This window comes from Manacus vitellinus, unplaced genomic scaffold (assembly GCF_001715985.3).
Source record: "Manacus vitellinus isolate BGI_N305 unplaced genomic scaffold, ASM171598v3 scaffold_36_pilon, whole genome shotgun sequence".
In the NCBI taxonomy this organism is placed as follows: Eukaryota; Metazoa; Chordata; class Aves; order Passeriformes; family Pipridae; genus Manacus; species Manacus vitellinus.
This window is the reverse complement of record NW_021940508.1, coordinates 5,346,565-5,364,920: the sequence shown is the minus strand read 5'-3', so window position 1 is coordinate 5,364,920 and position 18,356 is coordinate 5,346,565.

The following is an 18,356-nucleotide window of genomic DNA, read 5'->3' as shown; positions in this document are numbered from 1 at the left end:
AGCTATTTTGAGTTTCCCTTCTTCTTCCTTGTTCTAAGAACTTGCTTGTATCATTCCAATACAAACCAAAATTAATGACTGCTACTAGATGGCTAAACCATATATTATGAATAACTTACCTCAAAGGTGAACAGCCCCATGTTTTGAAAACACCCTTACTGCATTGATAATCTTTACATTTAGCTTCACAGCCTGATTTAATTCCAATCGAATTCCACAATGTTTTCCTCATGTATGTACTGCAAGTGGCTGTAACAGTGATGCAATATACACTCTGTTATCTACCTCCCTTTGCTCACAACACACAGTTCACAGCACACAAAAAGTTGATCTTTTCCAGTCTAGTCAACATCACAAAAAGACCTGAGATTGAGATGGTACATCTGCCTGAAAAGGGCCAACTAACTAACATTATCCCTGCCAAAATCACAAGATCAAAGAATGGCTGATGCTGGGAAGGAACCTCTGGAAATCATCTGGAGGTTCAGTCCCACTCAAGCAGGACCACCTACAGCCAGACACCCAAGACTGTATCCAGATGGCTTTCAAGTATCTCCAAGGATGCAGACTCCACAAATTCCCCGAGCAACCTCTGCCAGGGCTCAGTCACTCTCACAATAAAAGTCCTTCCTGATGTTCAGAGGGAACCTCCTGTGTTTCAGTTTGTGCCCACTGCCTCTGACTCCAGCACTGGGCACCACTGAAAAGAGCCTGGCTCTGTCCTCTCTGCATCCTTCCTTCAAGCATTTATACACATTAAGAAGATCCCCCTCAGCCTCCTTTTCTCCACACTGAACAATCCCAGCTCTCCTTGCCTTTCTCCATAAAAGCTACAGATCCTTCAGCATCTTTGTGGGCTTTTCACTGAACTCTCTCCAGTATGTCCATATCTCTCCTGTACTGAAGCACAGAAATGGATGCAGGATTCCAGGTGTGGCCTCACTGGTGCTGAATTAGAGGGGAAGGATCACCTCTCTCAATGTCCTGGCAATATTTGCACTAATGCAGCCCAGGATGCTATTCCCTTTCTTTGCTGCAAGGACCCATTGCTGTCTCACATTCAAGTCTAGTGTCCATTGGGATCCCCAGGTCCTTTTTCTGCCAAGCTGCTTTCCAGTTGGGTGGCCCACAGCATAAATTGGCACATAGGGTTGTTTTTTCATACAGAGCTTTGCACTTCCCCTTGTCAAACTTCCTGAGATTCCTGTCAGCCCATTTCTCCAGCCGTTTGAAGTCCCTCCAAATGTCACTGCAACTCTCTGGCACATCAGCCATTCCTCCTAAGTGTTTATCATGAGCAAACTTGCTGAGGGTACACTCTGCCCCATCATCTGGGTCATTAATAAAGATGTTAAATAGAAAAAAATGCTAAACTTGGCACATTCTCTGTAAAAGTAAAGAAACTTCACTAGTATGGAAAGTTGTATTAAATTGTTAAAACATTCTGTGTTTCCTATCTTAAACTAGTACTTTGCTTTTCTAGCATCAATAATGTAACAACACATTAACCTACCACTGTTTTGTTTTAGAAACAGATCAAATTTTACACATTATTTAACACCCTAGAGTTAAGCCTACAGTCATCAAACCATTCTGAGGATACAACTTCAAAGGACATAACTATACCATTAACCATAACTATGCCATTAACAGAAATGCTTCCCCAAGTGCTCTGCTCCTAAAGACAAGAACCTGCTGCAAATTTCAACTAGTTGGTAGACTTCTCTCCTTAAAATGACAAAGGCTCCTCTGACTCCTGAGGCACTTTTCCTCCTCGGTTACCACCACCTCCTCTTGTCTCCCCTTTACAGCCAACTGCAATACTGGTACAGCCCATGTTAACAAGCTCAGAGCCCTCCTTGCCTTTCTAATGTTGGTGCACCTCCTTTGAGAGCAGGACCTCATTGACTTGAAAAGAGGTCTATCAAAATCCTTTCAAAAACACCAGCACTGGAGGCTTCTTGTGTACACTAAGTAAGCTAGAACAGCATGTTTAGGATAGCACTTAAGACTAAACAAAAAGAGAATCAGCTCCACACAGCTCTGTCACATTCACTGAAGTCTCCTTGGCTGAAAATCCGTATGCTTCAAGATGTGATGCAACTCAAAAGAGTATGAGCATAAAATTCACAGAGAAAGCATTTGGAGCTTTTGCCTTCCTGCTATGGTAAAACTATGATTATTTTCACTGTCCATGCATTTTAGAATAAGGTGTATGTGCTATAAGATGCATAAATGTTTTTCTTCGCATAAGTTTAAGTCTACTATTACATACTCTCTTCAGAAGAAAAGCTACTCAGTATTGTCCTCATCTGTTTCTACCAGTACAACCCTGACTTATGTTCAGTGATACTTCTTTATATGCCTGTGTGAATTACAGTCCTAATGCCTCTGAAAGACTGAATACTTTTCAAACCAGTATCTACTTGAAGAAGAGGTACCTGGGGAAGACACTGAAGACAAAAGAAAAGTTAATTAGAAACACCAGCAAATGTGAAAAAAACACTCCACCCCCAATCAATTCTCAATAGCCACCTTGCCCAACCACAGCAATTCACCCTCCTTTGCTGTTCTGCACCAGACTCAAGTATGTTTTAACATCAAGCTCTACCGTTGAATTCCAAACTAGCTCTAACTGCGAGAGTTCACTTCCATATGGCTGCTTTGAAGATTGCATCTGAACCTAAACTCACAGATACCGTGGTCTGCTCTGAACCTGAACTGCTAGAATTGCCTTTACCTGTGAAGGCTCAGCACATTTAGCAATATTCACTCTGCTTCAAGGCAATTCAAAGTTAACAAATCACTCCTAACTACAAGAGCATCTTCATCACTATCCTGTCTCACTAGAGCAGAGACATAGTATGAATATCACTAAGATGAAACTCAAGCACTTAAAGATTCTTCATCTTTTTAACAGAAGGCAAAATCATAACACAAATTTAATTAAACAAGACTATCACATTCACACACTTTGTCCAAACATTACTCAATACCCCTATCTCTCCATCAGCATCTTCTCATTTCAACCAGCAAACTTCAGAATAAAAGCATATTACGCCTCTCTCCAGCACTGAACCAAGCATGCTAGTATTTTTTACATGCTAAAGACAAGCCAATATTAGTATGGTAATTTCACACTGAATAGACACAAAGAAATGAGGTCTAGTATCACCAAATTCCACACTTATTTCAGGCTCCTAAATGGATAGATTAGTAGACACTAAAATAAATAACAAATGAAGTTTGCATTGAATGCAGGTTTATAATCTTGGGCCCTAATACCGCCACTGGCAGAAAGCACAAATTGAAAGGTATTGCAATATTCAGAGACATTTCCTGCATTAGTATTTGCATAATCTAATGCTTCTCTCATTAAGTCATGATACTATTACACAAAGAATTTTAAATGAGTAGGATAGCAGGAAATTTTATGCAGCAACAACACTGAAAGGAACAAGAATGCTTCTAATACATTATTTACAGGTTTAAAGGGCACTTAGCTCTTTTGCTGCCTTTGATTAAACATGAAACGTTAAGATTTCAAGTGTGTTTTATGAAAATTAGTATTTATGAACTAATAAAGACAGTCATCTATTCCTTTTCTTATCTAGTCAATACCAATCACACTGTTACAATGGTAAATATTATTAACTCCTGCATGCCTGTCCTGGTTTTTGGCTGGCGTGGAGTTAAGTTTTTTTTAGTAGCTGGCTTAGTGCTGTTTTGGATTTAGTATGAGAATAATACTGATAACACACTGATGGTTTAGTTGCTCAGCAGGGCTCACTCTAAATCAAGGACTTTTCAGTGTCCCGTGCTATGCCAGAGAGCAGTTGCAAAAAAAGTCAGGAGGGAGCATGGAGAGAGCTGACCAGAAATAGCCAAAGAGATATTTCATATCATGGAATATCATGCCCAGTGTATAAACTATGGGGAATTGGCCAGGAGCTGCTGCTTGCTTCTGGGCAGGTTGGGCATTGGTCAGCATATGATGAGCAATTGTGTTGTGCTTCACTTTCTTCTCTTGGGCTTTATTCCCCCTGCTCTCTTCATTACTATTATTTTTATTATTATTACTGCTATAACTCATATTATTGTATTCTATTTTGTTTCAACTATTAAAACTGTTCTTATCTCAACCCAGGAGTTTTGCTTTTCTGATTCTCCTCCCCACCAGTACCCGTGGGAAGCGAGTGAGAGCCTGTGTAGTACTGAGTTGCTGGCTGGGGTTAAACAGCAACGACACAGTACTTCTGAATTTTCCAAATCCAAGATCTAACACCTGAGAACCTACCAATCTGGCCTCTAAAACTGCTTCAAATATCAGTAGTTAATGTTAAGACTTGGACAAATTTTAATTTCTTCTTCATGTGCAGCATGAGAGAGTATTTAAATGATCCACCAATGCCACAGATAAACTGGAATCCCAGGAAGACACTGTAAATTCTATGCCAATAATAGCTCCATAGTCTTTTCAGTGTTGATTTAAACTCCGCATCTGGGACAGGGCAACCCTGGATGTATAGATAGACTGGGGAATGAGATGCTGCAAAGCAGTGCCACAGAAAGGGACCTAGAATATGAGCTAAGCTTAATCCTCTCCTTTAATATTAAACATTGAAGTAAATAAAATTTAATGTATTTCATTTCCATTTCCAGGAAAAAATAATTGCAAAAAAACAGTCTGGGAGTTCTTACAAGACCTCCATAAAACTGTACATTCCTGAAACTGTATGCAATTTTTATTAGAGAGTAGCATACATCTGCACTTGTTTGTTAATAATCCTTGAGATATACGCTTTCTTCTTTTGTTTTTCCCATTAGCCAAGACGTAGGCATCATGGAAGGTCTTTATCGCAGATTTATGGAATGAACAACATAAGACTGAAACGTGGACTTTAGGGTGCTACTCCCATACAAGCCAAAAATGTGAAGGCAATTCCTGACTGTATGTAGCAAATTAAGCAACCTGATGTCAGAAAATGTGAGATAATAGATGCTACCGGTTGCTTTTTAACACCCTGGTCACAATTCGGATGAACAAACCCAACAAATATACAGAGACTCATGGCAGTGTGTCCATACGAGATCTGTACAGACCTATAAGATGCAGGTCTGCCTGCCTACAGTCACAGGTCCTCAAGTTCCACTACAGTACGTGCTCCCGGTCTTAGAAATCATAGTAGGAGATATTTCTAAAAGGTAGCTGGCCCGGAAAGTACCTTCTCTACTTTCTCAGACACATCAATCGTAACATTACTTCAACCGGATCAAGTCCCCTGTATTTTCCCGTGCTCCATCTCTCCCCTTATCCATCCCGTCTCCCTCAGGCTGGGTTCCGACCCATGTTAGCAAGGATTCTGCCGTCCCGCACCGACAGCAAAGCCCTGGGGAGCAGGGCCCGCGCTGCCCGGAGCCGCAGGAGCAGACGGGCCCGGGGGCGGCACTCGGTGACTCGCCGGTGCTGCTGCCTGCAATGGCCATTTTTTTTGAGGGCCTGGGACCGATGCCGCCGCCGACTCTCCTCCCCCTCTCCCGCGCTGTGCTCGGCCCACCGTCCCACCCTGGGGGACACGGGAGATGAGGAGCAGAAGGAGCCTGAGACACGCACCCCGGGCGCGGCGGAGGACGTCCGGGCACGGCGCCCGGGCGAGAGGCGAGGGGCGGGCTGCGCGGGTCCCGGCCGGGGACAGGGGCGGGGCGGGTCGCGGCGGTGGTTACCTGTATGGGCAAGCCCCGCTGTGGGTGAATCCAAAGTAGTTGCGGTGGCCATTTTGGCATCTTCCCCCACCGGCTGGGCACTGCGGCGGCGGCGACGGCGGGCCGCCGGGGGCCCCCATGACAGAGGCCGGCGGGAGAGGCGGGTGGGGAGAAGAAGGGGAACACAACAGAGGACAAGGGACGAGAAAGCGCGGAGCGCCGGTCAGAACTGGGGCCTCAGCACCGACCCCCACCCCGACCCGCCGCCGCCCCTCCCCGCGCACGGGACACGCCGAGCGCCGCTACTCACCATAGGTGCAACGAAACTAACCGGGCACTATGGGAATCATGAGTCCGGCCTGGCAGCGACGGCGGCGGTGAAATCAACTCTCCCCCGCCTCCCACCTCCCTCCTCCGCCTCTCCTCCTCCTCCTCCTCCTCCCGCTCGCTCCTTCCCCACCCACGAACCGCGACAACGGCGGAGTGCGGCCGGCCGGCTCGCCTGCGCAAGGCGGGATGTGCGCGGGGGGCCGCTGGGAACTGTAGTCCGGCCGCCGCGGCGCCCCCGCCCGCAGAACGGGGACCCGCGGGAGCCGCCCGCCGCCGCCGGGAGCCCCATGATGCGCAGGCGCGGGATGTGCGCCGGGGCCGCCGGGAGTTGTAGTCCCGCTGTCCGACCACGGGGAGCCGCGCTCAGGGCAGCACAGAGAGTATTTACACACAAACATGTATATCTCTCATATGTAGAGCCCCATCTCACAACAGTTCTTATATGCTTATTGCACGTACAACACAGGTACAGCCTCACCCATACTGGGCCCATTCGTGCACCAGCAGCCCGTCAGATCGCTACTGAAATCCACTGGCCGGTGCAGTGACCTCCCGACCAAAGGGACTAAATTAGTGTCTATTCCTCGAGGCTCTGCCCCTCCTTCGCACACTCCTCCTCTCTGAGCAGCAGGCGTTCCTCAAAGCTCTGAAGAGAGCAAAACTTAAGTGCTGAAACACTTCCATCTCTTTTTTTTTTTTTTTTGTCTGTGCTGCACTGTGCATTTTTCATAAACTAGTCAAGACTTATAAAACACTTCTGGATTCAGTAAATCATTATCATTTTGGAAGTATTTGTTTTCTGTAAGCCACACATACTCAAAACGCCCCTGCTTGGGATCTCCTCCCATGGTCCTCACAAAAACAGGGGTTTCCCTTATCCTACAGTAGCTGTGGACATCTTAGGCACTAAGACTTCAAAGATACTGTTGTTCATAAAATGAGAGGAAAAAAGTAATTTCTCATCTAAAGCTTACATTATTGCAGCTGCATATGAAGTACTGCTACTTCAGATGCCAAACATCCTTGCCAGTCCACTGGACATAATTTGTCATTATTATGAATTTTGCATACGGAGTATTACTGTACCTTTTCTTCATTCTTATCCTTATCAGGCACAATAGTAAAAGGAATCTGCGTGGTTCCACCCAAAGTGCTTTTCTGTGCAGAAAGTGGCTATTGGGTGAAAACATTTCAATAATTTAGTTTATAGATTACAAAAAGCAAAGCCTTAATCTCAAAGTTCTCTGTGACAGTATTTGAGGAGAGGGCTATACAGAAATCTTCTACAGAAGAACTCAGAGGGTATGACCTCTGCCATGAAAACTTTGATTGAGGTAGCATACACAAATGAGATATATATACACTCCCTCTTCCTTTTTTTTTTTTTTTAATTGTTCATAATTAGACCACTGGATCGTGATGCTTGGACAAGAAGACAACAGAAGTTTTCTTCCACTTGCTTTCAAGTTTCTTCAATTATAAACATTCAATATACTGATGAATAAGCAATATTCAATACACATTTCTTTACAAATACAAGCATCTATATACAGACACAGACATTCACACACCTTTAAACACTACATCACTAAAGCTATATTTCACTAGTGTATAGGCCTGCAATCGCCTCTTCATTTATGAGGTAAACTTTGTTGAATGACAGAATATCATAGATTGGCTTGGGTTGGAAGGGACCTTCAAGGTCATCTCATTCCAACCTCACTGCCACGGACAGTTGTCACATGCCACTAGACCAAGTTGCTCAGAGTCCCATCCAGCCTGCTCTTGAACACTTCCAGGGATGAGACATCCACAGGTTCTCTGGACAACCTGTTCCAGAGCCTCACCACCCTCATAGTAAAGAATTTTTTCTAATATCTAATCTAACCCTATTCTCTTTCAGTTTGAAGCCGTTCTCTCTTGTCCTGTCACTCCAGGCACTTGTAAATAAACTCTCTGTATCTTTCTTATAGGTTTCCGTCAGATATTGGAAGGCTCCAGAGTCAGCCTTCTCTTTTCCAGGCTGAACAATCCCAATTCTCTCAGCCTTTCCTCACAGGAGAGGTGCTCCATTCCTCTGATCATCTTGGTGGCCTCATCTGGACTCTCCTAATGGATATCATACATCTATATATACATATATATGTATTTAATATATAGAACTACTAATATATATATCGTATTATAATATTCCAAACCAACTTGGACTACTTACCCTCTTTTCAACTTTGTTTCCACAAAAAAACCCCAAAACCCTTCCTATTGAAAATACAGTACTTTTTAAAATCCAAATAATTTCTAGTAGTTCTAATTCAGATATTACACCCTCTGTGTTGTGATTTCAGCCCCACATATGTCTGAGCATTAACTCCCACTTGGCAGTTCGATTCAGCTGCAATTTCATCAGAAGATTCAGATTACTACCCTGGGTGAATTTTGCATTTTCAGTCTACACTGCATATATCACTTAAAAAAGACTACAACACGCTTTATGAGAAGTCACACTTACTAAATATTACCAAAAACACCCCCAAGGTTTCCCTTTTTCCTTGAAAAAAACCCAAATGACTAGTATTATACAAGTCTTTCCCTCAGCAGCTTCCTAATAAGAACCTGATGCTTCCTGGTGACTTTGTGAACCATTACATAACATCTATTTATGCTACTAGTTGCTTGCAGGATCAGATTCATAGTCTATACTTAAAAAAACCTCAGTAGGTTATAAAACAAGATTGCATCTCCCTAAGACGTGTATCAGATTGCTTCAAAATGAAACAGTAGTAAATTCAGATTAGATCCTTCAGGGCATTTTGAGCTTTACTGATTTCTGTATCCTTAACTGGAAGGGAAATACATGGAGTGATAAAGTGCAAGTCGTGGCAGAGGGAGAAAGAAAGAAAAACTTTTGTGAAAGATGAAGAAGGTATTTTTTAAACAGGAAAATTAAACATCATCTCTCTTCCTATTAAGATTACAGAAGAACAGCCAAGAATTTGCAGAATAAAAATGTACACTGGAACACAATTCTTTAATTTGGAATCAAATACTACAGCTACTCTTTCTGCTCAAAGTTCAGTGTGTTTAAAAATATCACAGACAAAACTGGTAAGCAAGGTAGCATTCAGAAAAACTAATTTTTGACGTTCTTTTTAACTCTGTGAAAGGAGATCTCCAAAATATGGGGAGAAGAAGAAAGTACCATATAACCTGCAGTGCCATCAATCCTGCTATTTTTACTTTAATGTTCCGAGATGCATGTCTCAGCTGCTACCACAGGACTGCAGAACTGTGCTTGAAACACAATGGGGAAACCCAAATCTTTTTAAATCTTAAGATCTGTTAAGTAAGATTAAGTAAGATTTCTTCCAGTTTATGTAAAAGCTGGCTCTCAGCCGGCCTTTGAGTGCCCACCAGAGGGCAGGGCGATGCAGCGGAAGATTAAAGGCTTCCAACACAGCACAGACCATGCTAACAAAAGCTGCTCTTCTATTTCCTGAAAAGGTAACTTAATACTTAGGGCTCTCTTTGTAAAAGCTCTAGATGGAAAAAGGTTTACAATCAGCATACGGAATCCAATGCTACCTTCTCACCTGGAAATTATTTCAGATAGCTACAGAGACAAGACATTCTTCAGCTTATCAACATTATTTTAAAGGGAATTTACATTTTTTAAGCAGTGAAGACAAAGACCCTGTGTTTTCACCATGATTTAAAATTATTAAAGCAAAAAAGTGTCACTTTTAACAACAGTGTTTAGGCACTGAAGAGTGACCATAACAATAGACATATTAAAATAAATAAAAGTAATTTATTAAACTACAGATGGAAGTTATCAGTGTTTAAATACTAAATTGCAACATGAAAACCCCACTTCCCAAACATAACAGAAAGTTATGCAAGTATTAATGCAAACTCAAATTGCACATGATACACACACAAGAAACAAACCAGTTACAGTACACAGGCAAAAGAATACTCTCTGGCAGCACCTCTTACTTGTTCTTTCCTGACACTTTAATAAAACTACTGCCCATGTTATAGGCTAACCTTCCGTTCTACAGCACATTTCATCATCCACCTTTTAAACTAGTAAGTAGAGAACAAAAGAGCTTTAAAGAGCTGATCTCTCACTGGGCTTGCCCCAAAATGTGTGTTTCTAAGTAGAGGAGTCAACCATTGCAGCCAGTAATTGTTATGAGATCAGAAGCCCGTGCATTTTTCAGCATTGCCATTCAAATCTGCATTCTAACATATGTTTTTGAAGAAAAAACTAGTGCTTGAACATTATTCTGTGCCAAAGACATGTGGGATATGAAATGAGGCAATCAGGCAGTAACTAGAAGAATTTAAGCCCTTTTAAGGCAGCTACAGAAGTAAAGTGTCTGATGAGGTAACAAACCCATTACAAAAGTCTATTTTAAGAGCTCAGAAAGTGAACTATACCCCTTAGGGGGATAGATGACTCAGTCAGAAGGTAACAGCAGAGAATTTACCTTGGAAAAATTACGGCTCCTTTCCCACTGTTCTAGAGACAGCATTTTTTCTTGGTAGCTTCTTTCTTCTTTTTTAAAAAGAATAAAACACAGTAAGGGTAATTTACCAATAGCTCGAACAGCCACAATACTCAACAACCAGAATAATTCTCAAAGAAACCTCTTATTACTGAAAAGCAGAACATGAAATCTCCACTTGCAGCAAACACTCCCTTCCCCTCACTGACCTGTTATTTATGAATTCAGCTGTAAAAATAAACTTGGTACTTGCTTTGGAGGAAATGCTGCAGGTGGGAGAAATTAACTCATTAAGAGCCAGAAAAAAAATGTTTTAGAAATTTTGATTTATGTCAAGGCTGAAAGACTTGATTAAAAATGCATTAAGAATTGCTGATTTGAATCAACAGTTCCTTGATGGTTTGATTAAAACCCGAGCATTCTTTGTGTAGCAGGTGTTAACATCTAAGAAAGCGAAGCAGACATGGATTACAAAGAACCTTTACTGCCATTAAACTTCTAACATGAGATGTTAGTGAAAATCTTGAAAAGAGTAACTATGGATTTTTACAGATTAACATTTCACATTTGGAGGTGATCTTGTGTGGAACAGGTTTTTTTTCTTTGTTGGAGTTAAGCAATAAGTATTACAATATCATCTGTCCATCTTCCACAATTATATGGCTTGACAAGACCGGTGTTTGTGCAGTGGTGATAATTACTACACTGCCCACGTGTGATTTAATGTCTTTTAATTCTCTATAAACAACTATATTTTTATTTTCCAAAGGTCAGGCATGTAGTAAGAATGGTATATTTTTCTATTTTTCTTTTCATTTTGCAAGCTATGTAACATCGTGAAACTGCAAGTTACCAAGGAATATTTAAAAGAGTACACTTCCTATTTCTGGTATTTCCTTTCTGTTTTCCTGCTACTAAAGTGAAAAAGTGAAAGGTGGTTCTCACGCTGAAAGCCAGTTTACTTTGAAACAAAGAATTGTCAACTTTATATTGTAATTGTAATTAGCATAAGCAGGCATAGTTTAGTGTGACTTAGCAACCTGGAATATTTTAACAAATATTCAAAACTGCTAGCTGCAAATAGGGAACGACCCCTGTGTGAGAGACAGATAGTTAACTAATTGTTGCTTCAAAAACACATAAACAGGCTTGGAGAAACAGATAGGTAACCAACTGTTGCTTTTAGGCACGTAGACAGGTGTTATCAAGAAAGCCAGAAAATGTGTCTTAGGCCTAAGTAAAACAGAATGCTATTGTAATGTGTGCTTAACCATTTAGTTTATCAGCTACTGACCATAGAAATGTAAGAGTGTATGGCATTTATGATAAAACTGCTATATAAACCCATGGAAAATGTGGAAAGGCAGAAGGCACATCTGTGTGGTTAACCCCGCGTCTTCTCTACCAAGGTGTTTAATGGTACTTTGGCGGGCAATTCGTTTGTCGGTGGATTTCTTTGAATCAAGTGGCGAGCCAGCAGGAGAATCTCTGTTTGGCTGTGAGACCCTTGGGGCTGCAGCCCCTCCAAGGCCACCCCGGAGCCCTTTTGCTCTGCAGGAGGTTCCATGGATCATCGTGGGGATAGACAAGATCCTGACGCGGATTCGTAAGCCACATTTAAAGTATCTGACATAAAATTTGAAACCCTGGGGATATTTTAAAAATTTTAAAAAGGGTATTTTAAAAGGCATTTTAAAAGTATTTTACTAAAAAGTTATACTGGCTAAAATCCGTAAGTCATGTGCAGGATAGCCTGAGGAAGTTGCAGAGGCGTAAGTGTCCTCTCAGGATTGTGGGTTAGAGTCCCATAAAAGAAAAAACGAAGGAGGTGGGAGGGTTAGAGTCCTGCAGGAGCAGCCGTGAAACAGTTAAACAGGAGCTATAACTTCTGAGTGTGGATTATGTTCTCAACAGGGGGGTCCTAAGAGCTTTTGAATGTGGGTTAGAGTCCCACCAAAGCTCTACCAGACTCATTAGGCTAAAAGGGTCTGGAAAGAAAGGAATGGATGTTTTTGGATTTACCTTTGTCAATGGATTTTGGACTCAGATTTGGAATTGCGATTATTGCAAGTTTGGCAATATATTGTCTTCTGGTCTGCTTTAAATGGTGTGGAGGGGGGAATCCCGTGTGAAAATCTGTGTGTTGTATTGCCTGTATAAGTATTAAGCGGGTGTTAGCTAAGCACTGAATGTGCCTTTGGGAGGTTACAGTAAAGGTGTTTGTGAAAGCGGCTTGGAAACCGAGTGAGCAAAGGGCCGTAGTTGCTGTGGTCCTCAACATACAAGAGGGTTGCAAATTTACCTTGGGACAAAGAATCACCACGTTGGTATCACATACTCTTGCTGCAGTGCTGGAACAAAAAGGTAATCATTGGCCACCTCCATCCAGATTTTTAAAATACCAGGCCCTACACGTTGAATAGGACGATGTTGAAATTATAACAACTTATCTAATCAATCCTGCAGCCTTTCTATCCACTGAACAGATTGATCCTGCACCCCTGGAATGTGATTGCATTGAGATAATAGAATCTACACATTCTAGCAGACCAGATCTGAAGGAGGTGCTCCTTCTAGAGGTGGAGACCTGGTAACACAGATGGAAGCAGTTTTGTGAAAAACAGACAATGCAAGGCCAGGTATGCCATCACCACTACAGACTCTGCTATAGAGTCAGAATCCCTGCCTCCAGGAACCTCAGCACAAAAGGCAGAGATAATAGCATTGACTAGAGCTCTCCAGCTGGCAAATGGTAAAAGAATTAATGTATGGACAGACTCAAAGTATGCATTCAGAATAGCACATGCGCATGGAGCAGTATGGAAAGTGAGAGGACTACTGACCTCACAAGGAAAACTGACAAAACATTCCAAAGAAATCCTGGAACTTTTGGACACTGTGCTGCTACCTCAAGAAGCAGCAATCATGCATCACAGAGGCCATTAAAAAGGAGAATCTGATCAAGAAAAAGGCAAAAGGTTAGCTGACCAGGAGGCTGAAAGGGAGGCAGAACAAGATACAGCAAGCATTCAGTCTCTCATTCCAGAAGGTAAGATTCAATTTGATCATAGCATTCAATACACATGTAAAGACCAGGAGCTAAAAGAGGATATACATGCAAAACCAAAAGAAGAAAATTATATAACATCAGAAAGACAAATTGTGGTACCTGAAAAAGCATTATGGAGGGTGGTTAAGGATGAACATAGTAAAACTCATTGGGGAGGAGATGCCCTATATGGGTATTTGAGGAAACTGATAGTAGGAAGGAATTTATATACTATTGTAAAACAAGTAACAGTGTGCTGTCTGCCTCCAAAACAATCCCCAAACTACCCATAAAATAGGAATTGGAAACACAGACAAAGGACAACAATGGCAAATTAATTTTTCCAAGCTCCCAAGAAAAACGGGGTATCAGTACCTTTTGGTATTAACAAATATCTTTTCTTCTTGGCCCGAAGCATTTCCCACTAGAACTAATAAAGCCAGAGAAGTGGTCAAAGTACTCCTGAATGAGATCATACCCAGATTTTGAGTACTGTCAGCTACGTCCTCTGACAAAGGATCTCACTTCACAGCAGACGTAGCGAAGGATGTGAGTCAGGCTTTGCAAATCAACTGACACCTACATTCTCCCTGTCGGCCACAAGCATGTGGTCAGGTGGAGAAGATGAATCATTTATTGAAAGACCAAATTGCTAAAATTGGACAAGAGGCTGGCTTATTATGGCCTCAAGCACTACCTCTGGCTTTATTAAGAATCAGAGTAAAGTCCAGAACAAAGGAAAAATTGAGCCCATTTTAATTGCTGTATGGAAGGTCATAGGGGAACAATTACCAGGGAGAAGATATCTCCTGTGTGGGAGAACGATATGTTCAGAACTATATCATAGCCTTATCAAACCAATTAATTGAAATTAATAAGCATATGGCTGGTACATGGTCACAAGGATTAGATGCACCCCTGCACAATATACAACGAGACAGAGTGTATGTTAAAACAATGGTTGGAGATCCCTTCCAAGCCAAACGGAAAGGTCCCTGGTGGTCACTTACACAGCTGTCAAAGTAAAAGGATTAACTTCTTGGATACATTATTCCAGGACCAAAAAGGCTCTTGAGCCTGTCAAACCACAATGGACAGCCAAAAGAATTGGAGACACCAAGCCGAAATTCAGTTTCTTCCTGATCAGTGTGTGAGCCTGATCTGTGCTCAAGACTGTAATACTCATGAGAACATCACTGGAATTTTAGACCCTGGAGACTGGATAAAGAAAAGGTACTCAGGACCTGCAGATTTGAATATTTCCAATAATATTAAAATGGTGCACACCACTCTTCATATAAAAGGACAAGTAAACAAGGATTGGAAACAGGATACAATGATACAACATTTTAAAATCAATGTTAATAGTAATATTGATATGGCTTGTAAGTTTGAAGTTAAGCAAACGTGTATTGATACTGTTTTGATGCTAACCTTTTACATATATGATACAAACCAGTGCATATACTCAGCATCTTGTGACCTCTACCAGGATTTCTGTCAGCTGCAAATCAAAGCCTCAACTGATATAGTGTTGATCTGTTTAGGAACAATAGGAACAGGGAGTACATTTCAAAAATCATCCCGCATGATAGTAGCATCTTTAGATGTAAACTGCAGGACCGAACGATCAGTTCGGTGGCTCAGTCAGAGACCAATGTCAGCAGCACATAAGTAAATCAGGTACTTCTCCAGAAATTAGCAAAAGAGTTAGGCCAACTGTGAAACCCTCAGGAGATAAATTTTGAAACTTTATGGTGTATATAGTGGCAGGACAGATGAATATTTGATATACAGGAAACGAAACAAGCCTAGTTTCGCCTATCTCTTATGTTTATACCCTCTCTGCTAGAGTAAAGAATTTTACTATAACCATAAGACATAAAACCTCAAGAAAACTAGATCTTTGTGAAATAAAGGTACCAGGAACACTGTGGAAGAAGATCACACAAAGTGTTTCTTGTTCAAACAGGATGCTATGTAAACTTGTAGTTCAAGTGAACGAATTAGAACAATACTATTACATAAAGAGTGTATGGAAGATGTCTGAAAAATCAAATTTTTCTCAGGATTTAGTGTTACTATTTATCCTTTCTCCTTCACCACCCCCTTTCATACTGATGCCTTTGAATTTTTAGGATTTTTAGCTTTTTGTAGATTTTAATGCAGCTGTATAGTCTGTCACACTTTAGAATAGTAGTTAACACTTACCAAACCCTATTCCCCTATTTCATATCAAATTTTCTAAATTCTTTAGGCTTGTTTAGGCTCCTTTCAAGGCAGAACTAGAGTGAACACATTCTGTTTGAGAACATATGCACCCCAGGCCCGAACAAAAAGATACTGTCATAGTCAAAGCGGCCTTCAAGCCTGCAACCTTGGAGAAGCTCCAAAGACAGTACGTGCTGTGAAGAAGGAGAAGATGAGGAACAAAGGGGTCTTGGGACCTCCAACTCAATTTCTAGTGGGGCGTGCTGGGAGGCAGATTTGGGGGGGATCTGGGGGATGGGTAGTTCTTGGATTGGACCAAAAATTGTGGAACTCCTAGACACAGGGGCACGCAACTTTTCATACTTCTTGCACAAGAAAGCCTTCATTAAAGACCTGTTCTCTATCTAATCTCTACTAAATTTGCCTGATGAGCTTTTGCTCCCGATCTTTAGGCAACAGTATCCTCTGTGAGCACGGTAAGCTATCATAACTTTTCATTTGCAGGACCTTATGTGGTAAAACAAAGTAATGAACAGAAACTATTACTAGACCCAGTGCACTCGCTAAAGAAATTAGAGGTTACAATTCAAGCAGATATTTCAAAGGTACAACAGAACTGTTCTCGATTTATAGCATAAAGTTTACAAGGACGAGAAGCATGGCTAAAATCACGGACACTAAACACCAAGGTCAAGCGAGATTTAGCAGGATGGTTCGGGTCAGGATTAGGAATACTTAACTCTATAGATCAGGACGTACTGATTAATAAATTAAGTACGGTCACTACAGACTTAGGCTAGTTCCAAGTATCATTAAGATCATCACTACTGACGCAAAACTTTCGGCAAGATTTCCTGACCACCCTGTCCAGACACACCCAAAAAGACTTTCAGTCAGTTGTATCCTTTGAAGGAGAACTACAAAGTAACGTATCCCTTGCCCTTCAGTGTTTATAGTCACAGCTATGGCTACAGACTGTAGTACCATATACCATTAGGGAAAGAACGTCTGGGAGACTGCCACAAAAAATAAAAGAAATAAAAGAGAAAAATGATACTATCACTCAGTTTGAAAAAACTTACCAGGTCTGGTGGCAGCTAGTAAGCTTCACCTGCAATGAACAACAAGAACAAAGAGACACTTACATGCTTACTATAAAAAAGGCCACTATTGGAAAGATATTTCCAGTATTAACCTTAGAAGCAATATATGAAGATGTTGTAGTAAGACCAATTAACCATAACGTATGGGCAAAATAAAATTATCAGTCAAATAGGTGGCAAACATAAGTACAGAGGTGAGCATCCCACGAGAACAATTAGGGTTCATCTGCGAGAACGCTGTAACTAAAAATGAGGATTTTATGCTTAGACACAGCAGACAGTACCTGTATCTTCAAAATTATCCCAGCTGCAAAAGCGCAGTCTCAGGTATGCTATGTAGGAAAAGGATGTGCATGTGTAAGAACTCGTCATAACATCAGCATTGACACATGTGAAGAAGTAACTAATGGAACTAACTTTTGTGTATGCACTTTTACTGCTATAATAGGATGTGATTCTAATTGTACTGTTCCAGTCACCACCACTCAATTGATCACTCATGAATATGGGTTGCATAATGAGGTTCCTAAGTTACAGATTGGAATGGAGACTAGAATTTTGAAGCACATGCTGTACCACCCGGATATTGCAGCTTTAGTACAAAAGGTCCATAAAGACCTCGCAACGAGCCCTTTGGACAGTGGAACGTAATGTCTTCAAAATTAATGATATCACAACCCAAATATAAAAACCAGGAGAACACCATTGGTGGTATGTCTTCTTAAGATAGGAAAAGCTAAAATCTCCAACAGCTGCTCAACTATTCAACTTCTTGGTGCATCCAGTACTAATACTGATTCTCGTGGCTTTGCTCCTGACCATCATGAATCTCTGGATGGGGTGGAGGATCCGAACCGTCGCCCAGTGAATACATGTCTTGTGGACTGTAAACATGATCTTGCAAAAGAAGTTGCAACAGGATGAGAAAAGGGGGGATTGAAACAATGAATTGTCAAATTTATATTGTAATTGTAATTAGCATAAGCAGGCATTGTTTAGTGTGACTTAGCAAATTAGAATATTTTAACGAATATTCAAAATTGCTAGCTGCAAATAGGGAACCACCCCTGTGCGAGACACAGATAACTAACTGTTGCTTCAAAAACACATAAACAGGTTTGGAGAAATAGATACGTAACTAATTGTTGCTTTTAGGCACATAGACAGGTGTTATCAAGAAAGCCAGAAAATGTGTCTTAGGTCTAAGTAAAACAGAATGCTATTGTAACGTGTGCTTAACCATTTAGTTTATCAGCTACTGACCATAGAAATGTAAGAGTGTATGGCATTTATGATAAAACTGCTATATAAGCCCATGGAAAATGTGGAAAGGCAGAAGGCACATCTGTGGGGTTAACCCCGTGTCTTCTCTACCAAGGTGTTTAAAGTACTTTGGCGGACAATCTGTTTGTCAGTCGACTCCTTTGAATCACTTCATGGTGAGGGCTA